Raw genomic sequence first — 19,553 nt, forward strand, 5'->3', positions numbered from 1 at the left:
TGAATAAAGCTGCTTGGAACATTCACGCACAGGTTATTGCTGAACATAAGTTTAACCTCTCTTGCTTGACAAGCTAGGGTGGTATTGCCGAGTCACGTGGTAAGTGTGCATTTAACTTTATTTTCTTTTAGGTTTTTAAATGTTTTTATTTATTTTTGAGACAGAGAGAGACAGCGTATGAGCAGGGGAGGGGCAGAGAGAGAGGGAGACACAGAATCCGAAGCAGGCTCCAGGCTCTGAGCTGTCAGCACAGAGCCTGACGTGGGGCTCAAAATCATGAACCGTGAGATCATGACTTGAGCCGAAGTCGGACGCTCAACCAACTGAGCCACCCAGGCGCCCCAAGTGTGCATTTAACTTTATAATCAACTGCCAAACTGTCTTCCTGAGTGGCTGTGCCACTTTTCACTCCCACCACTTGCTCCGTGACTTCCTTAGCACTTGTCAGGTGTTTATTCTCTTTATCAAGTTTCTGTTTTAACTCCAGCTCGTGAACATACAGTGTTATATTAGTTTCAGGTGTACAATATAGTGATTCAACACTTCCAAATGTCACCCTGTGCTCATCCTGACAAACCACGTGTCAGGTTTTGAAAGTTGCTCCATTCTAACAGATAAGTAGTTGGATCCCATTATGGTTTTAAGACTCACTTCCCAAATAGCGAATGATGTCAAGCATCTTTTCATATGCTTATTTGATATTTATATACCGTCTGTGGTGAAGTGTCTGTGCAGACCCTTTGTCCATTTGTATTGCATTTTTTTCTTACAGGTGAATTTTGATAGTTTTTTTTATACATAGGCATCCCTTGGAGATGTTGTGGTTTTGGTCCCAGACCATCACAATAAAGCTAATACTGCACTGAAGTGAGTCAAATGAATTTTTTGGATTGGTAGTGCATATAAAAGTTATGTTTACACTATACTGTCACCTTAAAAAATTTTTTTTAGTGTTTATTTATTTTTGAGAGAGAGACAAAGCATGGGCGGGGGAGAGGCAGAGAGAGAGGGAGACACAGAATCCGAAGCAGGCTCCAGGCTCTAAGCTGTCAGCACAGAGCCCAGTGCGGGGGGTGAACCCACAAACCACGAGATCATGACCTGAGCTGAAGTTGTATGCTTAATCGACTGAGCCACCCAGGCACCCCTATACTGTCATCTTTTAAGTGTGCAATAGTATTATGTTCAAAAAACAATGTACATAATTTAGTTAGAAAGTACTTTATTGCTAAAAAATGGTAACCATCGGGGTACCTGGGTGACTCAGTCAGCTGAGCCTCCGACTCTTGGTTTCGGCTGAGGTCTGATCTCGCAGTTCTGATCTTCACCCTGTTATCATGGAGACTGCTTGGGATTCTCTCTCTCTCTCCCTCTCTCTCTCTCTCTCTCTCTCTATCTGCCCCTCCCCCGCTTATGTGTGTTCTCTCTCTCAAAAAAAATGAGATCACTGATCACAGATCACCATAACAAATATAATAACAATGACTATGTTTGAAATATTGCAAGAATTACCAAAATGTGAGACAGAGACAAAAAGTGAGCAAATGCTGTTGGAAAAGTGGTGCCGATGGACTTGCTCGATGCAGGGTTGCCATAAACCTTACATTTGTAAAAAGCAGTATCTTCGAAGCACAATAAAACGAGGTATGCCTGTATTCTTGGATACAAGCTCTTTGTCAGGAATGTGACTTGCAAATGTTTTCTCCCAGTCTGCATCTTTTCATAGTGCTTTCTTACTGGTGTTTTCATAGAGCAAACTGTATTACTTTCAATGAAATGAAATTTATCACTGTTGGACTACCCTAGCTACCTTTCTCAGCTCCTTGCCATACGGGCTTCTAAGACAGCTCATAACATTGGGTGGGGCGCCTGGGTGGCTTAGTCGGTTAAGCGGTTGACTTCACCTCAGGTCATGATCTCACAGTCTGTGAGTTCGAGCCCCGCACCAGGCTCTGGGCTGACAGCTTGTCAGCCCAGAGCCTGGAGCCTGCTTCAGATTCTGTGTCTCCCTCTCTGTTCCTCCCTTCTCACATTCTGTCTCTCTCTGTCTCAAAAATAAATAAAAACATTTAAAAAATGTTAAAAAAAAAAAAAAGACAGCTCATAACATTGGGGCGCCTGGGTGGCTCAGTCGGTTAAGCATCCGACTTCGGCTCAGGTCATGATCTCACAGCTTGTGAGTTCGAGCCCCTCGTCGGGCTCTGTGCTGACAGCTGGGAGCCTGGAGCCTCCTTTGGATTCTGTGTCTCCCTCTCTGCCCCTCCCCGCTCATGCGCGCACGCGTGCACTCTCTCTCTCTCTTTCTCTCTCTCTGTCTCAAGAATAAGTAAACATTAAAACAATTAAAAAAAAAAAAAAAGACAGCTCATAACATGGCAGCAGGCTTCACTCAGAGGGAGTCAATGAGAAAAGCCAAGATCTTCATGTAACCTAATCTCTGAAGTGACATCACTTTTGTCATATTCTGTTTGTTAGAATTGAGTCCCTACGTCTAGCCCATGCTCAAGGAGAACAGATTGTATAAGGGGTCAAATTCCAGGAAGTGGGGATCAGTGGAGGGCCATTGTAGAGGTTTCTTACCACAGTATTACTTCCCAGAAATGGAGAAACTGAATGGCGGTAATCTTGAGTAACAAATCTTTTTCTAAGTAATACAGTTTACAGATCTTTGCTTTATGTAAAATATAAGGGGAACCTAATCAAGTTGTCAGATGATAGATTGTTAAAATATTATTTTTCAAAAAATGATGATATGATCTTTTGGCATGTAACTGAGAGTTCAAGAAAATTGAATGACAATGGCATAATAAAACTGTCCATTCACATATACTTATTGATATGAAAAGGTTTCTTAGCACTTACTGTCATAAAAATATAAAAACATAGTTGAAGCTGAATTTTGTTCCTAAATATTACGTAATATTCTATGGATATAATAACTAGTTGGATGAAAAACCCTAACCACATATTGAAAAAATGCATTTCCAATAAAAATGTATGTCTATGTCTTAAAGTTATTTACCAAAATTTGTATTGTATTTGTGTTCCTTGAACTGTTTTGGACTGCTAATCATTGAATCATAACTAAACTCAAAAGAAATGTTTTAGGGGTGCCTGGGTGGCTCAGTCAGTTAAGCATCCAACTCTTGGTTTCAGCTCAGGTCATGATCTCACAGTTTGTGAGTTTGAGCCCTGCATTGGGCTCTGCATTGATAGCACGGAGCCCACTTGGGACTCTCCGTCTCCCTCTCTCTCTCTCTGCCCCTCTCCCGCTTGCTATCTCTTTCAAAAAAAAAATAAACTTAAAAAAAAAGAAATGTTTTAACATTTATTACCTTCTGGCTGCAGGAAATAAAACATTAAAATTTAATTTATATTTTTGTTCTGAAGAAATATTGTCATGATCAATAGTCATAAAATACTTAAAACAAAAATTTTATGACATTAGGATAAAATCCTGTGGGGATGTGAATGGAAAGAAGAATTCAAAGAGAAAGGGAATGATGTAAACTTTCTGCCCTTAAAGATTATAGCCGTTTAATTTTTAAATACATGCCTATGAGTAGCAAATCGCTGTGGCATTCAGATTCCATTGGATAAATTTAAATGAGTGACTAGATAGTTTTATTTTATTTTATTTTATTTTGTTTTATTTGAGTAGGCTTTATGCGCAGTGTGGAGCCCAACTCGGGGTCCAAACTCACAACCCTGAGATCAAGCCCCTGAGATCAAAACCTGATCTGAGGTCAAGATTTGCATACCTAACCAACTGACTGAACCACCCAGTTCCCCCAGGATAATTTTATTTTAAATATCTATATTTATCATATTCCTGAAATTATATCATTTGCAATTGTTTAAACTTATGATGACATTTCTAGATGTCAACCCCCAAAATATAAAAGGATACATAGATTTTTTCCCTTCAAACTCATTAGAAAGTATGCTGGACAAACCCTTGAAGGCCCTTGATGAGAGCTTCAATATGTAAATTGCACACACACACATGCACGCGCGCACGCGCGCACACACACACACACACACACACACACACAATTATCGCTATAGTAACTATCATGGCCCTGGAATCCTGCATTGCGAGATAATGGTGCTGTAGGCAAGCTGGCATGCAGAGGAAGAAGGGGGTAAGGGCAGCATGAAATCGTGAGGGGTAGCCTGCCATTGTGGAAAGAGCAGAGGTTTTGGAGTTCGGCAGACCAGGGTTTCAAATACTGTTCTGCTATTAGTTGTGTGACTTCAGACCCGTCAATCCCAATCTCTGATGGTTTTCTCAAATGTTGAAGTCGAGGAAAATATCTACCAACCTGAATTGCTGTGGAATTTCAGAAATAAAGGGGTGCGTGGGTGGCTCAGTCGGTTAAGTGTCCGACTTTGGCTCAGGTCATGATCTCACGGTTTGTGAATTCGAGCCCCACAGTGGGCTCTGTGCTGACAGCTCAGAGCCTGGAGCCTGTTTCGGATTCTGTGTCACCGTCTCTCTCTCTGCCCCTCCCCCGCTCACACTCTCCTCTCAAAAATACATAAACAACAACAAAAAGAGAAATCAATGTAAAATGTCAAGACCTGCTATGTAGTAAGACCTATATAATTGTTGGTTCTTTCCACTACATTTCTGAGCCAACAACACCAGAAACAAACCTTGAATTTTCATTTTACCCTTTGATGGCCCAAAATAGCCAGTCTCTCATTCATGGAATGTTTCCATAGTTCTGGAAATGAAGTAGCTATTCAATAAATATTTCTTAAGATGAACTGAGTCACATTTTCAAACTTGCCTAGAGATCCTGCTATCTGGAAATGCTCTTTTCTTTTTAAACCCCTGGGTGAGGTAAGCTTTTTGTTTGTGTTTTAAACACTAAGAAGTAATGTCCTTTTTAAAAGAAAATAGCTGTCTAAAATTCTAAGGGAAAAAAGGCATTCGATCTCAACAAAGTAATAGAGTCATATGGTGGGTGAACTTATACACCATAGGCATCTTTTTGAGCTTCGGAGGCTTTCTGGTGTCCCTCATTGTCCCTACTCCATTTAGGACCCCAATTGCTACCATTCCATTCCCCTAGTGCTCAGGTGGGCTTAGGTTGGGAATTACCATGTAACTTAGCACAGAAGTTACTGCAAATTATTGTCTCAATGGTCCTTTTCCATTCACTTATCATGTATCAATTCATGGCCCACCTAACCTCCATTCTTTGATTCCTATGTTGAGCAACTAACTACTATATCTCAGGCACTCTGCTAGGCTCTGGGTATAGAGTGATGGCTGTCCAGTAGTGGTGATGGGAACATCACACAGAATGTAATTAGTGTACAGAATTAACACCCGGATCCTGAAGCTCTGGAAATAACAGACCACCTGGAAGGATTAAACAGCATGAGTTGCAAAGTGATTAGTAACTATGCATTCATACATACATTCATTCATTCATTCATCAAATATATATAGATGCTAGGTGTTACGATTGCAGCAGTGAACAATATGGACAAAAAGATGATTTGGCATGTAGAAATCTGTTTTATTTTCAATCCTTGATCTAATGTGAATTGCAAGATTATAGATTGGTTCTTGTGGTTGTATTTGTCTAAACATCCCTAAATGCCTCAAAGGTTTTTACAAAAATTTTTTAACATTTACTTATTTTTGAGAGACAGAGACAGAACAGGAGCAGGGGAGGGGCAGAAAGAGAGGGAGACACAGAATCCAAAGCAGGCTCTGAGCTGTCAGCCCAGAGCCCGATGCGGGGCTCGAACCCACGAACTGCAAGATCATGACCTGAGCTGAAGTCGGATGCTTAACCGACTGAGCCCCCCGGGGGCCCCAATGCCTCAAAGATTTTTATACATCTGCATGGGGCTAGCCTTTCACCTTATGTGATGGACATATCACACATTGGCTTTTTCTTTGCCTATTTTCAGTGTTTGGTGGTGATGCGTTCTCCTATTCTGCCCTATCCTTTCCACTCAACTGTTACTATTAAACATTTTCCAAGATCCACCCCTGGCGGGGTTCCTTGTGTAAGATATACCTACACAACCATAGGCAGCGGTCCTTCCTCTTCCATGCTTTCCAAAATTTTCAGGACTTTTGTGCTACTACGATGTGCTTTCAATGTGCTCTTAATGACACATAGATTTACATATGTGTTCTAGTTCATGTGTGTGCCCTGCATTGCCTTTGAGATTGTCAGGTCCTGTGGAGCAGACCAAGGCTTCTGTATATTTTATCTCCTTTCACTGTCCCAGTGTAAGGTACTGGGACTGAAGAGTATACCCTCAAATGTTGTTGACTAGCTCAGATTCTGAACACACGGCCACAGCTAGGTCAAACGAACATATCTGTTCAATTTCACGTTTCTCAACAAATCCAAGCTCAAGGTTCTTTTCCTTGCAATCAAGCTACAAGGCCAATTTCTTACCAGCTTTTGACAAATTCTTATGCACTCCCGTAGATCTCCTGCCAGCAACCATCTTGCTTTAGCAAATTGGAAAGCTTTATAACATAATGCAAAGGGAGAGTGGCAGGCATCGACACAGCAGAGTGGAGCTAATAATAACCTTTAAGGAGAAAAGCTACTCCCGGGAATCTTGGGCCCAATGGCAGGCTTGTCAGAGGGTTATTTTGGGTAAGGGGATATTTTGGCATTTTTCACATTAACTCGTAGCTGCTTACTTCATTTGGGCATAAGACCAGCTCTGATTCCCTATGATGGGAAAGCAACACAAATTGCTGTGGCATACACACCCCAAATCGAGGCGAGAGAATTCACTTTCCTGGCATTTCAAGGGAAGTCTACCTCACTTGGAGCACTTTCTCCTCCTGGTAAAATTCAGGGCATGCTTCTCAAATGTTGGTATGCATATGGGGCATTTGTTAAAAATGCAGATTTCTGGACCTCACCCAATGTTATACATTGTATTGTGGTTTTGCCTCGGGGCTAAAAATGCAATTTTAAAAAAGATGTAAGCATTTAAAATATATCGTAGTTTTTGCAACTCCATTTTTGTTTTGATTCATTTAAAAAATAGGGGTGCCTGGGTGGCTCAGTCGGTTGAATGTCCGACTTCGGCTCAGGTCATGATCTCACGGTTCGTGGGCTCAAGCCCCTTGTTGAGCTCCACGCTGATAGCACAGAGCTTGCTTGGGGTTCTCTGTCTCCCTCTCTCTCTCTGCACCTCTTCTCAAAAATAAATAAATAAACATTTAAAAAATATATACTGGAATCTTCAGAATGTGGAGGAAGTCCGGGTCTCTTGGAAGCCCTGAAATAGAGACAGTCCGTCCCCTCAGTGAGTATCACCATTCCTTCCCATGCCCTCACCTCCAGCTTATTACACATGTGTAGTGGTCTAGAGGGGAGTCAGGTCCCCGTCACTAAAGACAGTGGTCCTCCTCTCTTCCGCAAGGTTGCTAGATGGGTAGCATATACTGTTCGAATCATTCTGGGGCCTGCTGGGACTGACTTTGATATTGGTTTATCTACTCTAGAGCCCTTGTAGAACCTCAGGTCAAGTGCACAAACTCAGCTGCAGAACAGGGCATAAAAAGAGAGCCCTTCGTCCAGTGCCAACTCACTGCCCATCCGTTGTCCCCAACATCCCTCGCACCCTAGCAGTGATGCCCCCTCAATAGCCCAATTAACCTTCTCGAACTGCAGGACGGGGTGTTGCAAGCAGGTCCTTCTCCCTCGTGAACATATGTAGTTGTCTAGTAGGGAATTGCCAAAATTGCCAAAATTGCCAACATGCCGATTCCTGGGCCCCACTTCAGACCTACAAAAAACCGATGCTGTGGGGATGGGAGACTGAGAATCTACGTTGTGTAATAAGTTTCTGTGGATGATCTTGATGCGGGTGGTTGTCGACCACACTTTTAGAAACACTAATTCTTGGATTCAACCTGCTAGCTCAGATGTATTCAGCAGTCCAAAGTAGCAGACCAGCATCTCTGCCTCGTCCCTATCTGTCCCTATCTTCCCATGGCCACCCCTCCCTTCCATCCCCATGTTGACGGGACGGTAGGAAGTAGGTATAGTTTGTACACCCCCAAAGATAATGTCATTAGGTCACCCAGCATTATGCACAAAGCTGGCTTATCAGGCTACTATGGAGAGAATCACAGGGTGGGGGAAGGAGGGACAGAGGCAGAATTAATAACTGACAGTCTCCACCTTTCTTAATGTGTGCATTACACAGCCAAAGAGATAAATGGTGGCGGGGAAGATATTTGGTGGTCACTGAGGCTTGGTACTCTCTGGTTTTTCTTTTATGGGGAGGCGGGGTGGGGGAAGCTGATAGTGTTTATTTAACACTGAAGAAATTGTTATTTATTTTTTAAATTTTTTATTATCTTTATTAAAAAAATTTTAAGCTTATTTATTTATTTTGAGAGAGAGGAAGAGAGAAGAAGAATCCCAAGCAGGCCCCTCACTGTCAGCACAGAGCCCGACATGGGGCTCGAACTCACAAACCATGAGATCATGACCTGAGCTGAAGTCAGATGCTTAACTGACTGAGCCACCCAGGCGCCCCTATTTAAACATTGCAAAACTTCTTATTTTTCTTCTGGTTTTATTGAGATGTAATTGGCATGTAGCACTGTATAAGATCTTTTTTCTTTTCTTTTCTTTTCTTTTTTTTTTTTTGAGAGAGAGAGCGTGCACGGGGGTGGGGAGAAGAGCAGAGACACTTTCAAGCAGGCTCCACAGCCCAGCACCCCACCAGTGGGGCTCGATCTCACTTCTGTGAGATCATGACCTGAGCCAAAATCAAGAGTCAGACACTCAATTGACTGAGCCACCCAGGTGCCCCTAGCACCGTACAAGATTAAGGTGTACAACAGAATGACTTGACTTACATATACTTATCACAATACATTTAATTGATATCCTTATAAAGATACAAAAAAAGAAAAAAAACGTTTTTTTCCTTGTGATAAGAACCTGTAGGGTCTACTGTCTTAGCAATTTTCAGTATAAACCATCCAGTAGTGTTAACTATAGTCCTCGTGTTGTATGTTACATCCCCAGTACTTATTATCTTAGAACTGGAAGTGTGTGCCTTTTGACCACCTTCTTCCAATTTCCTTTCCTGTGACCACAAATCTGATCTCTTTTTCTATGAGTCCTTTTTTTAGTTTAATTTTTAAGGTTCCATATAGAAATGAGATCATATGATATTTGTCTTTCTCTTCCTGACTTATTTCACTTTGAGTAATGCTTTCAAGGTCCATGCATGTTGCCTATCTAATGAGAAGGCAGCAGGCTGCCTGTACTGAGGACGATAATAGATGGAGAGGGGCGCCTGGGTGGCTCAGTCAGTTAAGCGTCTGACTCTTGATCTTGGCTCAGGTCATGCTCTCATGGTTCATGACTTCGAGCCCCATGTCGGGCTCTGTGCTGACATCTCAGAGCCTGGAGCCTGCTTCCGATTCTGTGTCTCCGTCTCTCTCTGTCCCTCCCCCATTCATGCTCTATCTCTCTCTGTCTCCCAAAAATAAATAAACTTTAAAAAAACACTTAAAAAAATAAAAATGAATAAATAAATAAAAGTGGCAGAAAAACAGACAGTCGCAAACTGACCTGGTGCATTAGGTCCCTGAGACTCCAGAAGGGTCTACTTTCCATCTTCTAAAAGGGTCCTTCCTGCAAGGTCCTCACAAACATTGCTGGGTTTTATTTAGAGACCATTTAGTATATGGAACACAAGTGCAGTCATAAAAACAATGCAGGTCACAAACGACGAAGTGTCGTTATGGTTCTCTCTCTGATTCCAAGGATCATGGCAGGAAAAGTGGCCAACAAATTGGAGGAGAAATCCCTACTCTGTGGTCCACCTCTGACCCACTCCGCTGCCTTCAAAGAAACCGTCTACTTTCTGAGGTTCAGAATGACATTTGGGCGATTTTAAGCCATTTAAGTTCTTGCAGAAACCAACCAGTGGGATTGCAGTCCTTTACTACCTTTTCTGTTGTCATCTTGCCAGTTTCGATTATTTTCCTCTTCTTTTTGTTTGTTTATTTGTTTATCTATTTATTTTCGGGAGAGTGCAAGCGGGGAGAAGGGCAGCGAGAAAGGGAAGGAGGATCTGAAGCAGGCTCTGTGCTGACAGGATGCCAGCGCAGAGCCCGGCTCGGGGCTCGAACTCATGAACTGCGAGATCTTGACCGGAGCCAAAGTTGGAAGCTCAACCGACTGAGCCACCCAAGCGCCCTGATTATTTTCGTTCTTGTCCTCCTTGTCCTACCACAAGGTGAGGTGGGGGTGTGGGGAAAAGAAACGAAAGGGGGGCTCAGGGTGACTGGGTGCTGGAAATTTAAAAATGTGGTTCTTTCCCAGTAGACACCTACCACTATCCGTTGTTAGGTGAGGAAGGTGGGGCCTCAGTGGAGTAGCACACAGCATAGGAAAGTTCTGATTGAGGGACAGCAACATACAAGCCTGTGGGCATGTATATGACATGGATATGTATGTCACATATGTATGTCATATGTGTAGCATATGTATATCATAGTTGAGACTTGGAAGTAAGCCATGTTACTCTCTCTAGGCCTCCAGTTTATCACTGCAAAAAAACTATTCTTGTGTTATCTCAGGTCGTCCTCAAACAAAATCAGCTCGAACTGGCCTCTCAGGTCCTACTGAGCTCAAGTGACGGGAGAATTGTCCTCCCTACAGCCTAACAAGGGCTCCTGGCCGTCATGGGAGGGGGACTCCCTTCGTGCTTTCTGGAGCTCCTGTCTTCTCTACATAAGTGCTTTGTGGCTAGTGTCAAACACAATGGGCCAGAAAATAAAATGCCCAGTGTTTCACTTTTAGTTCACCCCTGGCAAAGGGACTTCCGACAGACAGAACTTCACATTTGTCTAGGGCTTAATGCTTTTCCAAGCACTTTCCCATTTTCTCACTGGACCCTCACCACCCACCCCCCACCCCCCCTGACATTGGCAGTACGCTGCTTGTCATTTTGTTCGTGGCCAGTGAGGTCTGCAGAGAGAAATGCAGAGAGGGCCAGTGAGGTCTGCAGAGAGAAACTTCCAGAGGGTCACACATCTAGTTGGTGGTAAAGCAGATCTAGAGTCTCAGTCTTCTGCCCCTTGCTTCCGCCCACACGTGCCACTTACTTGGTTCGCTTAGTCTCTGTGGGGATAACGCTTAGACAAGGATTCAGTGGGATGATGTCTGGAAACATCTTTTTTTTTTTTTTTTTTACTATTTTAAAAATATTTACTTATTTACTGGAAGAAAGTGTGAGCAGGGGAGAGGCAGAGAGACAGAGAGAGAGACAGAGAGAGAGAGAGAACCCCAAGCAGGCTTTTATTGCTTTTATCACAGAGCCTGACTCGGGGCTCGATTCCATGAACCGTGAGATCATGACCTGAGCCGAAACCAAGAGTTGGACGCTTAGCCAACTGAGCCGCCCAGGCGCCCCTGGAACCACCTTTAGCATCCTGCTGTACCCCATCACCATCAGAAGCTCCGGGTAGCCTGACCTTACTGTGTCCTCATTTCCTGCTTCTCAGTCTCCTGTTGGCTCTTCTGGGCCGTGGATGTGGGCTCACCAATACCCAGTGAGCAAACACTCCTTGGGCCCTCTCTCACACCCCCAAATTAAGTTGCAGCTCAAGGCTTCATTTCTCCAAGAGTCTCCGTAGAATGACTGAAGATGTAACGACTGGGGTAAATGGAAAGGGGTTTGGGAAATTTTTTTTTTTTTCTGTTTGTGTGGGTTTTTTTTTTTCCTAGTCAGGAAATAGAGCTGGCTTATTCTCACCTGTCAGTTCTCAGCTCAACTATTACCTCCTCAAAGAGATGTGCCCTAGGGGCGCCTGGGTGGCTCAGTCGGTTGAGCATCTGGCTTCGGCTCAGGTCACGATCTCAGTTTGTGAGTTCGAGTCCCTCATCCAGCTCTGCGCTGACAGCGTGGAGCCTGGAGCCTGCTTCGGATTCTGTCTCTCTCTGCCGCCCTGCCCCTCCCCTGCTTGTGCTCTCTCTTTCTCTCTCAAAAATAAAATTAAAACATTAAAAAAAATTTAAAAAGAGACGTGCCCTCAACAACCAATGTAGAGTGAACTTCTCTGGTCCTCCACCTCACAGCACCTTGCTGTGTCCTCTCATACTGATCCTCACAAACCACTTTAATGGGCTTGTCCCTATTTACTTGTTCTTAGGCTCCCCACCATCAGTAATATATATTTTTCAAGTATATCACCTTTTTTGTTAAATTTTCCTTCATTTATTTTTGAGAGAGAGAGAGAGAGCGGGAGAGAGAAAGTGGGGGAGAGGCAGAGAGAGAGAGAGAGAGAGAGGGAGACACAGAATCCAAAGCAGGCTCCAGGCTCTTAGCTGTCAGGGCAGAGCCCGATGCAGGGCTCGAACTCATGAACTGCGAGATTGCGACCTGAGCCGAAGTTGGACGGCGGAAGAGAGAGGGGTGTCTTCTTGCGTCGTGGGCATGGGAAAATCTACTTGTCTGTCTCCATCTGCCTCCCTTGTCAGGAGTCTACTTTTAACTTTCCAGGCCACGTTTCTATTTTCCGGATTGCTTCTTAACATCACTCGAGGAGTCACTGGGCTTGGGTTCACCCTGACCGAATTGCTTGCATAGGGCGGCCTCTCGAGTCCTCGTAGAAAGAATGAATTAATGCACGAGCAAACTTGCCACGTATCCTCGGTCAAATCTTGACCTTTGGAAGCCTGTTTCCTCACCTGTAACATGCGGATGATATTGCCGACACTCACAGAATCCTTGTGAGGATCAAATAAGACAATATATGCAAATGTGCTTTGGGAATTATAAAACACTGTGTGACTATAATTATGAAATCCATCATGTAGGCAGATTTCTTTTCAGTTAGATAATGCTCCTACCCATTGCCATAGAAATTTATTCATCTCCAAACGCCAAGCACTTGCAATGGATATAAATCCACATTATGCATTTTTAAAAGCATGGTTGACACACTATAGATCAGAGACTTCCTCAAGCTTCTCCCTATCAATCAGTGAAAAAGTATGTATTGAGTACCTACTATGTGTCCCACATGTGACTAAGCACCAGGGGAATATAAAGAAAACCTAGAGCAGAGCCCCTGTCTTCACAGAGCCTCAGTCCACAAAGGTAGAAAAGAGATATATATTGATACAATTAGATGAGTGGGCAAAAGACGTCCTGCAGCCTTAATCTGACTTGCCACTTGATTTTGAACAGCCTGAGATCTAAGAATGGTTGTTACATTTCTAAGTGAACGAAAAAAAAACCCATCAAAAGTAGAATAATATTTTTTACACAAAAATTACATGAATTTCAAATTTCAGCACCCATAAATAAAGTTTTATTGGCGCACAGTCATGCCCATTTGTTTATGTATTTCTATGGCTTCTTTTGTGTTAAAGTTTTTTTTTTTTTTTTTTTTTAATTTTAGGGAGAGCACAGGAACCAGAGGGGCAGAAGGAGAGAGATAAAGTGAAGCAGGCTTTATACTCTGCACAGCGCCCAACGCAGGGCTGTGGGCTCGATCCCATTGACCCTGGGATCATGATCTGAGCCGAAATCCAGAGTCGGACACTTAACCGACTGAGCCGCCAAGGAACCCCTTCTTTTGTGTTATAATAGTAGAATGGGATAGTTGTGACAAAGATCTTAGATCTTAGGTTTCTACAAAACCTAAAATATTCACTATTTGCCCCTTTATAGAAAAAAAATAAGCCAACCTCTGTACTAGAGGACAAGAAACTTAGCTTTCGTCAGCTTTGTCAGTTGCACTTCTTCACGCTTTGAAATATTTTGGAATATGCGTTAGGAATTCCTGAATTTGCTCATTTTGTCAGTAGATATGAAGTGAGAACCTACTATGTGTCAGACACCGTATCCTGGTTAAGGACAGAGGGACTCTAGCAGAAAGTATTTTGCATTAGTTAGTTTTCCTGTATGAGGGAGACACAGAATCCAAAGCAGGCTCCAGGCTCTGAGCTGTCAGCACAGAGTCCTATGTGGGGCTTGAACTCATGGACTCCGAGATCATGACCAGAGCTGAAGTCAGACACTCAACTGACTAAGCCACCCAGGGGCCCCTTAAGAGCAGCTTTGAGGGGCGCCTGAATGACTCAGTTAAGCGTCAGACTCTTTCTTTTAATTTTTAAAGTTTATTCATTTTGACACATGAAGAGAGAGCACACGAATGAAGGAGGGGCAGAGAGAGAGGGAGAGAGAGAAAATCCCGAGCAGGCTCTGCATTGTCAGATGCAGGACTTGATCCCACAAACTGAAAACAGGACCTGAGCCAAAACCAAGAATTGCATGCTTAACTAACTGAGCCACCCAGGTGCCCCCCAAGTGTCAGACTCTTGATTTCAGCTCAGGTCATGATCTCACGGTCGTGAGATTGAGCCCCTGTCAGGCTCTGTGCTGAACCTGCTTGAGATTCTCTCTCTCCTTCTACCTCTGCGCACCCCCCTCAAAAAAAAAAAAAAAAAAGGAGCAGCTTTGAGACGAATATATTTGTCATAAACCTTTTGTGATTAGCTCACAAATTTATAGGCGCAGGTACTTGTATATAAGTCCAAACACCCAGGGAAAATTGGGAAAGAGAACAGAGGAAAAAGCAAAATCCTGTGACAGAAGAAAGGAGGTTAAGAAGGAAATACAATTACCCTTTTTCTTCTTTTTTACTCTATTTTTCTCTTTCAAACAAACACAGATTTGCTTTGACAGCTGATGTAATGTCATTTTGCTGTCGGGCCTCAAGTCAAACGCAGAGTAATGCGGTGGGGCGTTACCTCTGATGCTCCTTCTGGGAATTTTGACTTCTGTGTTGTATCCAAAGGACACGTCCTCGCCCATGCCGTCTCACATGGAGCCAGGCTACAACACAGGGCTCTGCTGACCACAGGAAGAGCAAGTCCTTATTAATATTAATAACTCAGAGCTCACATTTCGTTTCTGGACCTCAAGCTGCTCAGAAATTAAAGAACATTTGTATCATTTAGCTTTCCAGTCAACGGAGTCCTGGTGTCCAGAACACTAATAATGGGAATAGGCAGAATCCAAGAAGAATCCCACTACCCAGTGAGGAACTCTGGGCCAAGGGCATTTGACTTGTCCACAAAGATTATTTGTAGCCTGTGCAGAGAACATTCAGAGACCAGTCCATAGGAAGGCCAGGTCTTCCACAAGGAACAATGCCTCCTGAGTCTCAGCTCAGAAATCTTTTGAAATGCAAACACAGTCATTTTTATGGACACAGATCGTCCACTGATAGCTATTATTTCACAGAGCAACTGAAGGCACCTTTGGCTTGGGGACTGTTGCCCAGAGCCGATCCTTTGCCAAGCTGTGATGATGGTGACATTTTCCTTCTGTGCCTCCAATCTCCCTCTCTCTCTCTTTTTTGTTTTTGTTGGTGTCCCTTCCCCAGTCTTCATCAGTTACATTTCCCTCATGGTCTCTCTTACTTGCTTGGCCCCATATGAAAACCTGATCTCAGTAAGGGATTGGACTCATTTACACTGAGTCACAAGTGATGTGCTAACAGCTTAAAACATATTTGCATGATAACTGGGACAGGTCTTAAGGTGACGGGTTTCTGGGTGCCCCTGGGAGGATGTCTGTGAGTCCTCTGAGATTTTATGCTAAAATTTACCATGTCTGCTCACATGAACTTTTTTCTTGTCCATGTTTGACAGATTATCAAAGCAATCCATGACCTCAAAAAAGGTTAAGGGCAGTCTCAAGGTAAAGACATGAATTTCAAATAGTGAAATTTGAAACCGTGGGTCAATGACTGTAGACCCCGTAAGAACAGGGACTGTATCTGTCTTCATCTGTCACCCTGTCGTATCCCCGGTGGCAAGAATGTAGTGTAGTCTGTTGTAGTGTCTCAATAAATATTTGTTAAAATTACTTATTTATCCATCTAAGAGATATTTACTGTTGGGGCACCTGAGTGGCTCAGTTGGTTAAGCGTCCGACTTTAGCTCAGGTCATGATCTCGCAGTTCGTGAGTTTGAGCCCCCCTTTGGGCTCTGTGCTGACAGCTCAGAGCCTGGAGCCTGCTTTGGATTCAGTGTCTCCCTCTCTCTCTGCCCCTCCCCGCTCAGGCTCACTCTTTCTCTCTCTCAAAAGAAGTAAACATTAAATTTTTTTAAAAAGAGGTATTTATTGCTAGGTGAATGGGTGAAAGAGTAGATGACACCAGCCAGCAGGTGGATGGAGGTATTCTTCGGGCGTGAAGCCCTTCTTGTCACTTGCATCCTTGGTCTTGTTTCCATTTGAGTCACCCGAGATGAAGTATCCATGACAGTTACTGATGTTCCTGATGAACACCCAGGACAGGAGAATCTGGGATGCAGACATCTGCCCTGTTTGGTGGTCTTTTCGCACAGGGGAGTGAAACCCACTTCCCTTCACTGACTTCTTCCTATTCCCCCTGGCATCTTTGTGGGTGAGGGAAATCATCGCCAAGTAGCAGCAGGCATCAAAGGCTGCGGGGGGCTGTTGGAAGCAGAGCTGCAGCTCAGCAGGGACCTCGTCCTCAGCAGGTGCGGGCTCTCGGACAGCTTGCGGACCAAGCCATGAGCGGGCCTTGATGCAGAATGACCGAGGAATGCATTTCCGGGTTAGACCACGGAGGGTAGGGGGCGCCAGCCCGGGCTAGATGCAGAGGATATGAAACGTCAGCCTCTGGTGCCCCCTGCAGCGCTGGTGGAGCCGAGGCCCCTCTCTCCTCCCCTGAAGCTGGAGGGTGGATAGTCCGCTTGCTTGTGTGGATGCACTTTTCAAGGGAGGCTCTCCGCATGCAAGAGCTGACTGGGAAGGAAGACCCCTGAAAAGTCCCAAGGCTGGATGTGTAAGTTGAATGAGGAATTCTTGTCGTGAAAATGAGCTGGGTAGAGCCGAACTTTTTTACCCTCTGTGGGTGTGATACCTCAGGTGGGCCGTGTGCTTGTTCAGTGAGGAGGTTGGGAGTATTAAAAGGCAGAGCTAAGAAGAAACTGGAAGTTTGAAGTGCTCACGGGCACACTAAAGCAGAAGAAGAGGGAAAAGAGAGCTACTGGGCGCGCGCCCGCGCGCGCGCGCGTGTGTGTGTGTGCGTTGGGGGTGGGGGCAAGGAATCTCAGCTCAGGGAAATGGAGGGCACTTAGTCTCTAGAACTAAGGGAAAGACTCCTTACAGTCTGGTTAGAACTCAAAAGACGGAGTCAGTGAACCGAGTGGGAGGATAAAGCTGAGGGAGACGGAGGTTGGGGGTGGGGTGGGGTGGGGTGGGGGCCATGTGTCAGGGTCTGGGAGATTGGAACGCAGGTAGGAAAGAAGTAGGTACAGTACTGTGACTGTTTGGGGTTAGACACACCTGCCAGTGCCCTTACTGACAGTGTGCCCTGGGGTAAGTTACTTTGATCTCTGTGCCTCAGTTTCCTCACCTATAAAATGGAATTAATAATAGTCGCTGCTTCATATGGTTGTTGTAAAAATTTAACGAGGAATATGTATGAAAAGTGCTTCGTGTGGTGTCTTGCACATAGTAAGTGCTCACTAAATGGGAGTTAATATTTTTTTATTATTTATTTTATTTATTTTATTTTATTTTTTATATTAAATATAATTTATTGTCAGATTAGTTTCCCTACAACACCCAGTGCTCATCCCAACAGGTGCCCATCACCCACTTTCCCCTCTCCCTCACCCCCCATCAACCGTCAGTTTGTTCTCAGTATTTAAGAGTCTCTTATGGTTTGCCTCCCTCCCTCGCTGTAACTTTTTTTTCCCCTTCCCCTCCCCCATGGTCTTCCGTTAAGTTTCTCAGGATCCACATATGAGTGAAAACATGGTGTCTGTCTTTCTCTGACTAACTTATTTCACTCAGCATACTACCCTCCAGTTCCATCCACGTTGCTACAAATGGCCAGATTTCATTCCTTCTCATTGCCAAGTAGTGTTCCATATGTAGTTAATATTTTTTTTAATGTTTATTTATTTTTGAGAGAGAGAGAGTGCAAGCAAGGGACGGGCAGAGAGAAAGGGGGACAGAGGATACAAAGCAGGCTCTGCACTGACAGCAGAGAGCCCGATTTGGGGCTCGAACTCACAAACCACAAGATCGTGACCTGAGCCAAAGTCGGACGCTTAACTGACCCAGGCACCCAAGTGTCCTGGTAGTTATTATTGATGGTAGTTATAATGATAATAGATTGGAAACAGTTGAGTGCCTGTAAGATTTAATAAAGGCTGTTTATATGCTAGATAGTCATTGCATTCTTATTACCGACTTCTCTAAGCTTTAGGGGACTGAGAAAGAGCTCAGCTTGGGCCCAGAGATAGAGGGAAAGGGCTTGTCAAAGGTAAGGTCCACGTAAGGCAAGGCAGTTAGCCCAGGGTGCTGTGCTAAGCCAGGTAGACAGCAGTATGAAGGCTCAGAATGGGGATGTGAGAAGCCACAAGAGCAGATCTCATCTTTTAAAATTATTTTTCTAAAGGCAGACTCTGAACTTTTTCATCTAGTTCCTAGAGGTATGATTCTTCTATATGTTTCTTTTCATTGCTGGGGCATATTCCCTATTGGCACAGGGAGAACATCATTTTCACTTGAAGATATTTTCATAGGAAATCAAAGAATAGGAGGCAGAAAAGAACAAGGCCAGCTCCTACACCCTTATTGCCTTCAATAAACTCCAGGCCGATCCTTGCTGGTGTACAAACCATTTCCCCACCAGAAATGAGATCTGAAAGCTATCCCCACTTTTCTGTCTTTCCAAATTTGACCTTCAAATCTCAGCCCCATTTGTCCTTCCCAAATCAACCTCAGAACCACCGAATCAGATAGGTACTGATAGATTGGGGTACAGCCAGGGAAACAGAAATCCTGCTAGGTCTTTCAGACATAGAAAATTTAACGCAGGGATTAGTATGCCGATGATGGACGAGATGAGAAGCCAGACAGGGGACAGTGAGGCAACTCAGAGATTAGCAGCCACAGGAAGCCCCTCTTATCCCTAGACTTACAGGGACAACTGGAAGAGGTGGTGAGTGGTGTTACCAGAGTTCAAGGACTGGGGCTATCTGGTGGGAGCTAGAGCCAAGGTGGGGATGCCTTGCAGAAGCTGGGGCCAACGAGGGAGGGGATGCCTGGTGGTGGTGGAAGGTGAGCCCCATAGGAAATACAGCTGCTGCTGCTACAGGTACCCCCAAAGTGAAATATCCTCACTAGTCCCTTCTTCTTACCTTTGGGTTGGCCAAACCTACCCAGAAGCCAAAGGGCAATGGACCATGGAGAATGTAGTTCCCTTGATACAGAGCAGAGCAGGAAATGGACAGAGAATGGATCTGAGAGTCAGAAGCAGATAAAAAGCCTAATTATCATCCTTATTTTGCAGAAGAGGTCCTCTGAGGCAGAAACAGTTCAGATTGCCCCAAACCACACTAAATGGCAGTCCAGGTTTCAAATCCAGGCATCTGACTACTCCTGTGCCCATGCTTTCTGTAATCACTCTATTTAAAAAAAATTTTTTTTTAACGTTTATTCATTTTTGAGAGATGGAGACA

The 19,553-nt window shown here is 44.1% G+C and overlaps 1 protein-coding gene across 1 annotated transcript in view; it reads right to left on the bottom strand.

Annotated features, from left to right (window-relative positions):
• Nucleotides 1–19,553, bottom strand: part of TRPC5 (transient receptor potential cation channel subfamily C member 5) — a 132,994-nt gene that overhangs the window by 5,192 nt on the left and 108,249 nt on the right. The window lies entirely within an intron of this gene.

The sequence above is a fragment of the Panthera uncia genome, chromosome X (genome assembly GCF_023721935.1).
Source record: "Panthera uncia isolate 11264 chromosome X, Puncia_PCG_1.0, whole genome shotgun sequence".
NCBI lineage: Eukaryota > Metazoa > Chordata > Mammalia > Carnivora > Felidae > Panthera > Panthera uncia.